Genomic DNA, 14350 nt, shown 5'->3' with positions numbered 1-14350 from the left:
CTATTTGTAATCACATATCATTTTTGTATCCAAAGTTATGAATATTGACGATGTATCTGTATTTCAAAATGTAGTTACACCTGAGCAATGCCCACTAGGCAAAATGCTTTTAGTCTAGGTGGCTGGCTGGGAAGGGCCCATTCAGGTTAATGAGCCAGTAGGAAGAAATAACGAGCCTTAGGAAAAGCTTATCTCCTGCCTGGGGAGCGTTCCTGAGGATGCTACAGACAGCCTCTGAGTAATGGCTGCTGTGACACTACAGGGACAGGTCACCTGGTGCTGGACTTCATCTTGGGATATCTATTTTTCCGTTGACTTGCGTGGAAACCAAACTTTGAAACAAAGGGTTCCCGCCATATGCAAAAGCTATGTAAGGAAGGGGAGTGGCATCATCTTGGTTGTTCACTGACTTCCCACCCAAGAGGACTCCTGGAAACACCTAAGGAACAAAGACTGAACTAGGGGAACTCCTGGAGCCAGGCTAAAGGGATTTTTAGCCTGTGAATGGAACACGTGGGGATTCCAAGCTGTAAACAAGAGCTGCTTTCCCCTTAAGAATCTGCAGCCTGCTTGTATCATCTCTTGGAACATAAGAACGGCCCTAGTGTGTCAGACCAAAGGTCCATCTAGCCCAGCATCCTGTCTTCCTACAGTGGCCAGTGCCAGGTGACCCAGAGGGAATGAACAGAACAGGTAATCAATAAGTGATCCATCCCCTGTTGCCCATTTCCAGTTTCTGGCAAACAGAGGCTAGGGACACCATCCCTATCCATCCTGGGTAAAAGCCATCCTTCCTTCATGAACTTATCTAGTTCTTTTTGAACGCTATTATAGTCTTGGCCTTCACAACATCCTCTGGCAAGGAGTTCCAAAGGTTGACTGGGTGTTGTGTGAAAAAATACTTCCTTTTGTTTATTTTAAATGTGCTGCCTATTCATTTTATTTGGTGACCCCTAGTTTTAGTGTTTTGAGAAGGAGTAAATAACACTTTTTGACAAAGTTCCTCCTCTACCTTGATGGGTCTTGTGTTTATTGGCAGATTTGCTTGCCTTGGAGCTTCACAGCAGCCCTCAGCTTGGCTGTTTTTCTGAATTCACAGTCCAGGTCGACTCCTCCTGTGTCTGACCAGGAGTTGGGAGGATTTGGGGGGAACCTGGACCTGCCCTCTACTCCGGGTTCCAGCCCAGGGCCCTGTAGAATACAACTGTCTAGAGTGCCTCCTGGAACAGCTGTGCGACAGTTATAACTCCCTGGGCTACTTCCCCAGGGCCTCCTCCCAACACCTTCTTTATCCTCACCATAGGACCTTCCTCCTGGTGTCTGATAATGCCTGTACACCTCAGTCCTCCAACAGTCTGTGTTCTCACTCTCAGCTCCTAGCACCTCTTGCTCCCAGCTCCTTACATGCACACCACAAACTGAAGTGAGGTGCCCTGATTAGCCTGTCTTAATTGATTCTAGCAGCCTCTTGATTGGCTGCAGGTGTTCTAATCAGCCTGTCTTAATTCTCTCCAGAAGGTTCCTGATTGTTCTGGAACCTTCCCTGTTACCTTACCCAGGGAAAAGGGACCTACTTAGCCTGGGGCTAATATATCTGCCTTCTATTACTCTCCTATAGCCATCTGGCCCAACCCTGTCACAACTTCCTTATTTACTTTCTCCACACCAGTCATGATTTTATAGACCTCTATCATATCCCCCTTAGTCGTCTCTTTTCCAAGCTGAAAAGTCCCAATCTTATTAATCTCTCTTCATATGGCAGCTGTTCCATACCCCTAATCATTTTTGTTGCCCATTTCTGAACCTTTTCCAATTCCAATATATATATTTTTGAGATGGAGCAACCACATCTGCACACAATATTCAAGATGAGGGCATACCATGGATTTATAGAGAGACAATATGATATTTTCTGACTAATTATCTATCCCTTTCTTAATGATTCCCAACATTCTGTTTGCTTTTTTGACTGCCGCTGCACATTGAGTGGATGTTTTCAGAGAACTATCGACAATGACTCCAAGATCTCTTTGTTGAGTGATAACAGCTAATTTAGACCCCATCATTTTATATGTATAGTTGGGATTATATTTTCCAATGTGCATTACTTTTCATTTATAAACATTGAATTTCATCTGCCATTTTGTTGTCCAGGCACCCAGATCCTTTTGTAGCTGTTCCCAATCTGCCTGGGACTTAACTATCTTTTTGTATCATCTGCAAATGTTGCCACCTCACTGTTTACCCCTTTTTCCAGATCATTTATGAATATGTTGAATAGGACTGGGCCCAGTACAGACCCTGGGGAACACCACTATTTACCTCGCTCCATTCTAAAAACTGACCATTTTATTCCTACCCTTTGTTTCCTATCTTTTAACCAGTTACCAATCCATGAGAGGACCTTCCCTCTTATCCCATGACAGCTTACTTCGCTTAAGAGCCTTTCGTGAGGGACCTTGTTAAAGTCTTTTTGAAAATCTAAATACACTGTATCCACTGGATCCCCCTTGTCCACATGCTTGTTGACCCCCCTCAAAGAATTTTAGTAGATTAGTGAGGCATGATTTCCCTTTACAAAAAACATGTTGACTCTTCCCCAACAAATTATGTTCATCTATATGTCTGACAATTTTGTTCTTTACTATAGTTTCAACCAGTTTGCCTGGTACTGAAGTCAGTTTTGTAATAGTCAGGATCACTTCTGGAGCCCTTTTTAAAAATTGGTGTCACATTAGCTATCCTCCAGTCATTTGATACAGAAGCTGATTTAAATGATAGGTTACAAACTACAGTCAGTAGTTCTGCAATTTCACATTTGAGTTGCTTCAGAACTCTTGGGTGAATACCATCTGGTCCTGGTGACTTATTACTGTTTAGTTTATCAATTTGTTCTAAAACCTCCTCTAATGACACCTCAATCTGGGACAGTTCCTCAGATTTGTCACCTAAAAAGAATGGCTCCCTCACATCCTCATCCATGAAGACCGATGCAAAGAATTCATTTAGTTTCTCTGCAATGGCCTTATCATCTTTGAGTGCTCCTTTAGCATCTCGATCGTCTAGTGGCCCCACTCTCCTCTTGTAGGTTCCAGGACTAGCTTCTTCAAGAAGCAGTCATTTTAGGTGTCAAGATACTTTATCTCTGCATCCCATCCTGAAGTGACATGTATCCAGTCAATATGGGGATAGTTGAAATCCCCCATTATTGTTGAGTTTTTTTATTTCAATAGCCTCTCTAATCTCCCTCAGCATTTCAGTCACTATCACAATCCTGGTCAGGTGGTTGGTAATATATCCTTACTGCTATATTCTTATTAGTCAAACATGGAATTACTATCCATAGAGATTCTGTGGTATAGTTTGGTTCATTTAAGATTTTTTACTTCATTTGATTCTACGCTTTCTTTCACATATAGTGCCACTCCCCCACCAGCACGACCTGGTCTGTCCTTCCAATATATTTTTGACCACTGGTATTACTGTGTCCCATTGATTATCCTCATTCCACCAAGTTTCTGTGATGCCTATTATATCAATATCCTCATTTAATACGGGGCACTCTAGTTCACCCATCTTATTATTTAGACTTCTATCATTGGTATATAAGCACTTTAAAAACTTGTCACTTAATAGCTGTCTGCCATTACATGATGTAATTGTATACATGATGTAATTGTGTACATCATGTATACAAATACAACAAATTGTTCCAGGGAATTTTTTATTTTGCAATGTTATGCTTCATTATGATATTAAGTACATGAAACATAGATCCTTGTGCATCTTAGATTTCTTTGTAATTGGTGCCAGACCAAGGTAAAAAAGCCATCTCATTTCAATTTGAATTTCCTTGCATTTTCCAGTCTGTACATGGACTTGCACCTTCAACTATGCAGTCAGTACTGTGTGTGTCTGGAATAAATGATTTCTGGAAAAGGTGCAGGAGAAAGGAAAAATAGACCCAGTATTAGTTGGTCCTCAAACCCAAAATGTATCATGAACGGCCAAAGTAGAGTGCCAAAGATAAAGTTCAGGCTAGGCCTCTGGTATCTATGCATATTTCTGCACACCAAGAATAGACCTACCCCCAAACACATAGACATAAGAATTTAATAGTGGAAATGGAGCTAAATAGATATTTGATGGCTCAGGGGAAACGGTCATAGGACAGCAGAGCCTTTCTTCTTTAGGTTGCTAGTTTAAATTCAACTTGGTCAGCAGTGACTGTAGGCCTAATTCAAAAGCGATGTGAAAGAGGTTGATCCCAAATAGGTAAGTGGGTGTGAATCTAGAAGGGTACGTCTACACTGACCTGGGAGCAAGTCTCCCACACTGAGTAGACACACTTGTGCTGACAGGGCTTGAGCTAGCATGCTAAAAACAACAGGGCGGACGTTCCGGCTCAGGTTGGTGCTCAGGCTCTCAAGCCTTGCGGGTAGGGTGGACGTGACAGCCCAAGCTCCAGCCTGAGCTGGAATGTCCACATTGCTATTTTTAGTGCACTACTGGGCGCCTCACGAGGGTGAGTGTGTGAGGTTTGCTCTTAGCGGCAGTGTAGACATACCCAAAGAGTCTGAGCTGGCAGAATTCACTTGCTGAGGGGGCTGAAATAATGAATGTTACAGTCTGCCTGAGGCTGACGTTTGAATTAGACCGTGAAAGTCATTAACTTCTAATAGCTGTTCAGTGTTTTATGGAAAATGAGTGTTTGCGATCTCAGTCCAGTGTCCCAGGGACTGATGTCTGTATTACAATAAAACGAAAACCAAAAAATACTCCCACCCCCCACCCCCCCCAATAAATCGCTGAGCTAGCAAGATTAAAGTTAGCTCAGGAATGTGTCTCTATGTGAGCTGTAATCACACCCCATGATTGTAGTACAGACATACCCACAGGTGGCAAAATTTGCAAAAAATGTTACTCAAAATTTTTACTAACTGATTGAATTTTCTTGTTTACTGAGAACCTGGGGAAAAAATTAGAACCATTTTGATGAAAATTGTGAAAAAATATTTTAAAAATAGTTTTTTAGGAATTTTTGAAGATAAGCCATTTTTTATTTCAACCAGTTCTAAAACTTACACTTCCTTGTCTTTTTTTTTCTTGTAACATAAACGTAAAGTTTGTATTCTTCATCTAGTGTCTCAAAATCTCTTCAATGATAGATATAACCCGAGTAAATCTTGGAATTCCTTTATCTCCTCGGCTGACTCTGGAAAATCCTTAATAATTTTCTTTTGACAAAATAAAAGTATTTTGAACCACTTTGAGTGCAGTTTACAAAGTGTCCCCCAACACATTTGCAACTCACAAGCTCATGCACTAATGCTTAGACACTGAATTTTGCATGTCTCAGAACTTGGATTTTTTAATTAATGCAAAAGATGCACAAGGATTAAGGAATTAGCTGTGATGTGCTGCCACGATTTTCACAATTGGCTGTCTCAAAAAATTCTGCCTAAGTGATGCATGTGACATTCCCTATTTAAAGTACTTTCACCTTTCAAAAAAAATTAATCAATTCCATACTCTTTTTCCACCCTTCCAAAAATATATAAATTCTTTACCCTTAGTTAAGTCATAATTCAGCTGTGCTATACTTTAAAAAAAATTAAGTCAGTTGTAAATAAACTGTACACTCAAAATCAAAATGTTACATATTTGTGACACATATTGACTATAAGTACATGCAATTCTGTTCGTCTCTTTTTCATGGAAATATAAGAATACAAAACTAGCTCAAATATATATCTTCAATACTAAAGAGAAGTTAATGCTTTTTTCTTTTTCTTTTTCAGTTATGTTTTTTAGGACCAAGATCCACTTACCTTCAAACTTTTCTTTGTCATCTAAAAAAAATTATATATATAAGAACTATCATTTTACTAAGTAGATTTCCATAGCACATATATATAATATATGGTTTGGGGCATCTAATTTAATATACATTTTTAGCAGTAAATGTAGGAAAGGTACACATTTTTGTATTATTTCACTGATTTTTTTTAATCTAATTTCTTTCCTAATAGGCAACATTTTATATCCCAAGCAAAGGATAGCCAAGAGATAGCTCCCTTTGTGGCACACATTTGTCCAGTATAAGTGGATTGTGTGACACTCCCTCATGGAGTTTTTAAAGTCTGGTTTCTCTGTGTTATATTTCTTATATATGTTGGGCATAATTCAGTAATCAAATCATCTCTGAGGTTAATATGATCCATGATCTCTGAGGTTTCTATGATTCATGAATGCACTGACAGGCATTTTTATTTTTATTTTATTTAATTCTCTTTCTCCATCACCAAGCAACGTTTGTGTTCCTGTTGTGAATCCATCTCATCCCTTCACTGTACAGAGAAGCTTGAGTGTATCTAAGCTGTCTTGAAATGGGCAGGTCTCCCCTAGATGGTGTTGGGGGTGCAGGTCTTCTATATGTGATGGTAAAAGTAGAAAGGGGAGCACAGGTCCAGGCTGGGACTGCGCTAGCAGACACCAGCAAAGAGAGAAGTGGGCTATAGCAGATACATAACTCCCACTCAGTAAAAAAGTAGTTTGGCCCTTTCCCCTTTTCATGGGTTGATGGAGCAGTTGGCAGGTTGGGGTGTGCAGGGACTACAGGTGAACCCCCCATGCTCTCCTTTTGGGCAGGTGGGGGTTGCAGGAAAGTTGTTCTCTGTATAACAGCTTCCTTGGTCACAGCAATAGTGGTTGCGGCCCGCAGCTCGACCTTTGCCTAAACTGTAAAGTGAAGGTGTGTTTGTAGCACTGGTAGGCATACCCATGTTAGCTTTAATCTAGCTAGCACAGGTAACAAAAGTAGTGAAGACACGGCGACACTGGCTTCAGCTTGGGCTAACAACCAGAATGTGCACCCAACGTCCCCAGGGGGCTTATACCCTGGTTGCTAGCTCAGGATTTTGGGGTGGGATGATGAGCTGATATTTGGAATAAACCTCACTTTAATTGATTCATTTTGTATAAAGATGTGTGTATGGGAGAGAGTGCGATCTTTAGATCATCCCAGCCTCCTGCTACAGAAGTCAAGGCCAGCTGCTTGTTCCTTTAATCCCTGATAATCAGTTTGCATTTGTTTGTTTTTCAAGGCTATCATTGTGAGGAAAGGCCAGAAACTCACTTTTCTAAAAATATGCTACCAACTGAAATTCATCCAATTTTGTGTGCGCAAACTTGAAGACAGCTTTTGAAATTTGGTCCCTGTATGCTGTAGAAAATTCACTACTCTAAATAGCGTACATATATCCAATATCAAGGTTAACCCACTCGGTCTCCCTGGGACTTCATTGACATCTTGCAAAAGTTGCTTGAAGCTGGATGAAGAGGAGGTTGCTTGGGGCCAAATTCAGGGATCTGTTAGCCATGTGTGGTCACAAGGTGATATGGGAATAAGTAATACGAAGGGTTGGAAAGAGCTGGAAAGATAATGTGTAAAAAGCACCAAAAAATAAGTAACAGAAAATGATTTGCATGGACACTGCCTGACTGAGGGCCCAGATATTCAAAATAGGGTGTAGTTAGTGCAGTTTAGATGAAGTACATTGTAGTGGTGTGGAGGTCATCCCTCTCCCTCCGGATTGGAGGGAGGCACACCACCTTACTACGTTGTCCTCCAGACCTTCTCATCAGGCCCCTGCCCTGTGAGCCCCCCTCCAGCCCCCCTCCTTTCCGTAACCTGAGCCGGCTGCGCACCCTGCAGTCAGTTTGTTTCCAAACTGCACCTAGAGACCAACTCTACACGCTCGTGCTCCACACGTTTCACTTCCTCACCCTCGTGTCCCGCCACGATACCCAGTGGTGGAACCTTATATCACCTGCGGAGGGTGAGGAACCGCAGCGGGCCAGCCTGTACTCCACTCTGGTCCCATGGCCTGCCCGGGATATCAGTTCGCGGCTCCTTCAGGGAGCCGTGAGCACAGGTGTGTATCTGGTGCAGTTCACCCCCATCCCTGATGTCTGTCCCTCTTGTGGCATGAGGGAGACCCTGGTGCCCTGGTGCATGCCTATCTAGAATGAGCCAGATTGTAGCCCCTATTCAGGCTCCTCCAGAACCTCCTGTTGAGGTTCTGGCTGCACTTTTCCCCACACCTTTTCATATATGCACATCCTGTCCATGGCCCCAGGAAGTCACAAGACCTCCTCGTCAACTTCCTCCTGGCACTGGCCAAAGTAGCCATCTACACCACTAGGAGGAGGTTGCTGGACAAGGAGGAGCAGTGTACAATTGATATGCAAAATAGCAAATAGTCAAAGTGTATTTCAGTTGATTGTTTCTCACCAGATCCTACCTTTATTTTATCATCTTCCATCCTCTCCTCCTTACTAGGACATAGAGAATCTCCATTAATAGATCCTCCCTTAAGGAATGTCTCTGTCTGAACCACGTGCTCCTCCACACCTGTCGGCTTTCCCCCAGCCCTTAGTTTAAAAACTGTTCTATGACCTTTTTAATTTTAAGTACCAGCCATCTGGTTCCATTTTGGTTTAGGTGGAGCTTACCCTTCCTGTATAGGCTCCCCCTTTTCCAAAAGTTTCCCCAGTTCCTAATAAATCTAAAATCCTCTTCCCTACACCATCGTCTCATCCACGCATTGAGACTCCGCAGTTCTGTTTGTCTAACTGGCCCTGCATGTGGAACTGGAAGCATTTCAGAGAATGCTACCATAGAGGTCCTGGACTTCAATCTCTTACCTGGCAGCTTAAATTTGGCCTCCACGACCTCTCTCCTATCCTTCCCTATGTCATTGGTACCTACATGTACCACAACCACTGACTCCTCCCCAGCATTATACATAAGTCTATCTAGATGTCTTGAGAGATCTGCAACCTTCACGCCAGGCAGGCAAGTGACCATGTGGTTCTCCCGGTCATCGCAAACTCAGCTATCTATGTTGCTAAAGATCGAATCCCCCATAACTATTACCTGTCTCTTCCTAATAACTGGAAATCCCTCCCCGGAGAGGTATCCTCAGTGTGAGAGTATACAACGACATCATCTGGAAGGAGGGTCCCAACTATGGGATCATTTTCCTCTACTCCAGTTGGATGTTCTCCTTCCTTGAGACTCTCATCCTCCTCAACAGCACAGAGGCTGTCAGACCAGGAGTGGGACCATTCTACTGTATCCTGGAAAGTCTCATCTATATACCTCTCTGTCTCCCTTAGCTCCTCCAGTTCAGCCACTCTGGTCTCGAAAGCCCATACACAGTCTCTGAGGGCCAGGAGCTCCTTGCACCGAATGCACACATATGCCACCTTCCCATAGGGCAGGTAATTATACATGCGGCATTGGGTGCAATAAACTGGATAGCCCCCACTCTGTTGCTGGACTTCTATGGGCATTCTCTTTTTACTTCTGAAGCTTGTTCCTTTGTTTTTATCACAGGGTGTTTGGATTTCAGTTTAAAGAATGTTAAGTGTATCTAGCCCCCACCCCCCCCAACTCACACTCCATCCTCTGAACTCTCCTGTTAGCCACTCCTGTTTGCTAGCTTATGGTGGGATCTGCTATTCATATCCAATCTATTTAGTATATTAAGCTTAGTTTGCGGTTTTTGTTTATTTGCTGGATAATCTGCTTTGATCTGTTTGCTATCCTTTATCATGGCTTAAAGTCTATCTTTTGTAGTTAATAAAGTTGATTTTAGATAAAGCAAAAACAATGTGTGGGAATCATAACTCAGGGGCAGAAGGCTGTTGCATATTCCTCTCCACATTGAGGGAGGGCGCAAATTTTATAAGCGTACACTGTATAGTTCCCTGTGCAGTGCAAAGACAATATAATTTTGGGTTTATACTCTAGAAGGAGTGTATGCCTTACGAACGGGGAGATGCTGTAGCTGAATACTTCCCATGCAGGGGCTCGTCAGAGAGCCTGCCTGCATGTACTGCAGCTGGGTATGTCCCTACCTGTACATATGCTGGTGAAAGTGTGAACTGAAGCCTGGAGGGCTTGGTAGCTTGTCGTAGCAGTACAATGTAGAAAGGAGCCCAGGCTGGTGGGGCAGGGGGGCTCAGTGGTACCCCAGTTCCAGGTGGCACCCCGGGGGGAACCCATCACAACATGTTTGCTCAGTACTGTTATAATCAGCCTTTTATTTCGCTCCATGGCTTCTAGCCATTGTTATGTTAAATAATTTTTAATAACTGCTGCAACTAGGGTTATCTGTTGGGTGTGACCATTGCTGCTGAAAACTGTCTTTGTAGCCTGCCTTGGGGATCCTTATTCTGCTGCCTGTCTGAGGTAGCTGCATCCCAAAGAGGGCAGGAGGAGTGGCCACGACCTCATTTCCTGTAGGGGGGATCATATTCTGCACCCTGTTAAAGTGTATAGCCAGAGCTACTACCCTGTGGTCCTGTTGGCCTTCAGAGGACTTGGCCTGTTTCAGGAGCGTCCACTGGGGCTGTGCATCATCAAACTTCCCCTACCACAGGGACCGCAAAAGTAAGAGAAATGGGTCAGGAAATTATCTGACATGTGATTTCACATTATAAAACCCACTCATCTGGGTGTATTAAATGTAGGATTTTTTAAAAAATCACAATTTTTAACAAACTCATTGTTCTCACATGCATCAAAATACTTTTAAAGAGTAACTTTCTATTCCAAATGTATTAGAATATTAGTAGGTGCACGGTGTGTGCAAATGTTAACACATTTTATCCATTTCCATCTAAACCTCTGTTTCCTATTTTCCATCCACCACTAAGGCACAGTGTTATTCAGTAGACTACATAAATGAACTGCTCACCTTAAATGCACTTAGATTATTGTAAAACTACCTACACCAAACCAGAGTTAGAGTTAATATATATGTAATATCAAAAATGTGAAGCGATCAAAAGTTTAGAGTTTGCAGCATTAAGATTGGCTGTGCAAGCCCTGGTGTGTGAGCATTATGATAATCTTTAATTACATGGCCACATACGATTTTTCCCACCGGACCCCACCCCATTCAGTGCAAAGTGCACCTTCTCGGGCTTTAAATCCCTCTGCAGGATCCACCTCTGCCATGACACCTTTGTGAAGTGATCTAATTAACGTTGTCCTTGGATCTTTTGCACAGGTCCCTCCATTTTTTCTTAGGTTCTAGGCTGGGTTGCCACAGCTCCCAACTCTGTTCATCTTTTTCAGGATCTGCCTTTACAGCTTGTGCTTGTGGGCCATGGACATTCTTTGGGTCTTGGCACCTTTATAGCTCATCATGATGTGGAGTAAACACCTGGGTGATCACATCAATTTCTGCATCTTTAAAATTTGTTTTTTCTCTGTTGTGTCTGTCATTCTCAGCATCTGCTTTGGACCCTGCATCTTGCTCCACTTTCTGCCCCTGCCCTAGCTTCTGGTGCCATGCTGCCTTGCTCAATCTGAGAGACAAGGTGGGTGAGGTAATCTTTTATTGGACCCACTGCTTTGTGGGTGAAAAAGAGAAGCTTTCAAGCTGAAACAGAGCTTGTAAACTCTAAGGCTCGTCTCTCCGAGAGGAGTTGGTCTAATAAAAGATATTACCTCACCCACGCTGTCTCTCTAATATCCTGGGACTGACAGCTACAAGAACACTCAGTTTCTTGTTAAAAGTCCCCTTTTAAGTTGAGTGCTTGTGCATATGTTAATAATATTTACACACTAACGGCTTGAGGGTGGAGTCATATGCAGCTGGGTAGAAGGACAATTTGAATATCAGGGGTTGAACAGATCCCTCCTTCTCTGCACACAGATCACCAATAAACCAATGTCTACAATCACTGTCAAGGCCAGTGTATCTGAAATGGGATTGGGCTGCAGATAGCCTATTAGCAGCCAAAGACAGTATAGCATGAATGAAAGAACAAAGACATCATCAGAGTACCAGAGGGTTCATTAACCCTCTTTGGCAGACAAGGGTTTTTGCCTGCATATTTTCACTCTATTGAATGTTGTCAGAACAGATGTTTGTAATTCAACAGGGAATGGATTGTCTCACTGTGCTCTTCATATCATACCACTGCTGTGTGCTAGTGGGGTTAGGGATGGGGTTGGGAGACTCCAGACTCGCTCATAAATGCAGTGCAACACACATGCTACACCAAAGAAGAGTGGTAATGGTCTTACATCCACTCTGCACAAGTGTAAATGACTATGCAAAGTGCAAGGTAGTAGAAAATCAGGCCCAATATATCCCAGTTACTGAATGGGTACGGACTCCAAAAATCCCTGAGCTTATGAAGTCTCCATTTTGGCTGATTTGCAAGTAGCTAATGTGGGAGACCGGTTGTTCCCCTGCCTTTGTCCATTGGTTGGCTATGCACTCTATTGCCCACCCTTAAGCAACATCCCCCGCCACTACAGACCCTCCCCTAGAGTGACACCTAACTGATAAACTGACCACATTTTCTAAATGAAAGATGACTTTACTGACCATTTCTCTCCTTTGACTTTACTGAGTAAACAGTAGGATCTGGTTTGTATTATGGAACCCCTGCCTGGAGGCCATTTGCATGCAAGGGGCCATTTGCCTTGGGGGGTGTGGCCATAAGAAGTAAGTAAGAGCATAGCACATCACTGGTTAGTTTTTCAAAAAGCTATAGCTTTTCTATCTGATCTTAGCCATACAACCCAGTCCCAATCCTTGTATTATCACTAATAATAATTTTCACCACGACCTAGGGTGACCACATAGCAAATGTGAAAAATTGGGACTGAGGGTGGGAGATTATAGGCACCTACATAAGACAAAGCCCCGAATAGTGGGACTGTCCCTATAAATCAGGACATCTGGTCACCCTATCATGACCAGGCAAAGTACAACTCTAACCCCTCTAGGTCTCTTTGAGACTACTCTTCAGGTTTCAGGCCTCAGGCTGGCTCCGGGTAGAATCCCACAATTCTCTCACACTCAGAGCAGGCCCTGGGGCGCAGTCCCCTGGTACCAACTTTGATTACCTCAGCAGTTCAGTTCTGTTCCCTCCAAGGCAATGCCAGTGGTAATCGGTGACCGAACAGCCCCCTTAAACCAAAGTACTAACTATTAAGAACAAAAACACTGCAGAGAAAAGCAGATCTTAAAAACAGTAAAAGAGACTCTCTCTGTGTGTGTATATATATATATATATAACTTTTCCCCTAAGGTTACAGCTCTCTTGATCTGGGAAGGGCATTCTGCTTAGAGTGTCCCCCACCCCCGGTGCTCGCGCTCGCTCTCTCTCTCTCAGCAAGCCTGTCTTCCTAGACAGCTGCTGCTAAGTGGCACTCCACCTCTTCTCCCCCCACCCCCAAAGGCTTTTTAATCCATTAGTAGTTTTTTTTTTTACCTCTATCTTCCCAGCTTTGGCAAAATAAGGCTTGCAACCTATTAGAGACTGGAGACAGGATTCTTGAAGCCAACAGCTTGACCAAATGGCTTTCAGGTGTGTGCTAGGGTGTCCTTATCTAGATCTATTGTGTGGCTTTCCTGTTTGCTGGGTTCCATAGTCCCCTATTAGTTAGATCAATACATTCCTACAGAAAATTCTAATATCCCTCCAAAGTTATAGTAGGAACTTTACCTTACTGACCAGGTCACTTTCAATATTCATACCACTGTTACATGTCATTATTCATAGATTAATGTGTAGCAACGCCATGACGACAACCACAACAATATACATTCATTATTATTATTATTACATTTATACTGTGGTAGCACATATAGGCCACAGCCAGATTGGTCCCCATTGTGCTAGGTGCTGTGCAAACAAAGTGACAGTTCCCACCTCAAGGAGTTTACAAACTAAAATAATCTAAAATTCTACATGTGGCTCTCTGTCTTGTGAATATGTTCAGCAATTCCTGGTTATCCTTTTTTAAATTTCTGTGTCACTGTCAGTGTCTCAGACACATAAATAGATAATATTTAACTTTTTAGAGGCGATATCCTGACCCCACTGAAGTTAATGGCAAAACTCCCATTTACTTCCACGGAGTGAGGATTTCACCTGAGAAATCTAAACAAAGCAAAGTTATTGTAAAACCCATCTTGGACAATAGTTAAGTGTTCTTCATAGTTTGCCTATAGATTTAAACCAGAATGTCTGTTTTCTTAATGTCTTTTCTTAATGGAATTGGGTGTAATTTAATGTTTTTTAAAATATTTTTTCTGAGAAAAGCACTTCTTGAGCTGGCTGAGTTACTTCAGATTATATCTGGTATTGTACTGAGAGGCTGGTGCTTCCAACTTTGCTTTTCAGATTCTAAAAATATATAAGAATGAAAAGCTCAATATTAGAGAGCTAATGGGCAAATTCAGAGGGGAGTCTAAAGGAGTTTCATTAAGTCTGCATGTCAGAGAGTCTAATTTACACCACCTTGCTCATG

This window comes from Caretta caretta, chromosome 2 (assembly GCF_965140235.1).
Source record: "Caretta caretta isolate rCarCar2 chromosome 2, rCarCar1.hap1, whole genome shotgun sequence".
Taxonomy (NCBI): Eukaryota; Metazoa; Chordata; order Testudines; family Cheloniidae; genus Caretta; species Caretta caretta.
Note: the sequence above shows the minus strand (reverse complement) of the source record.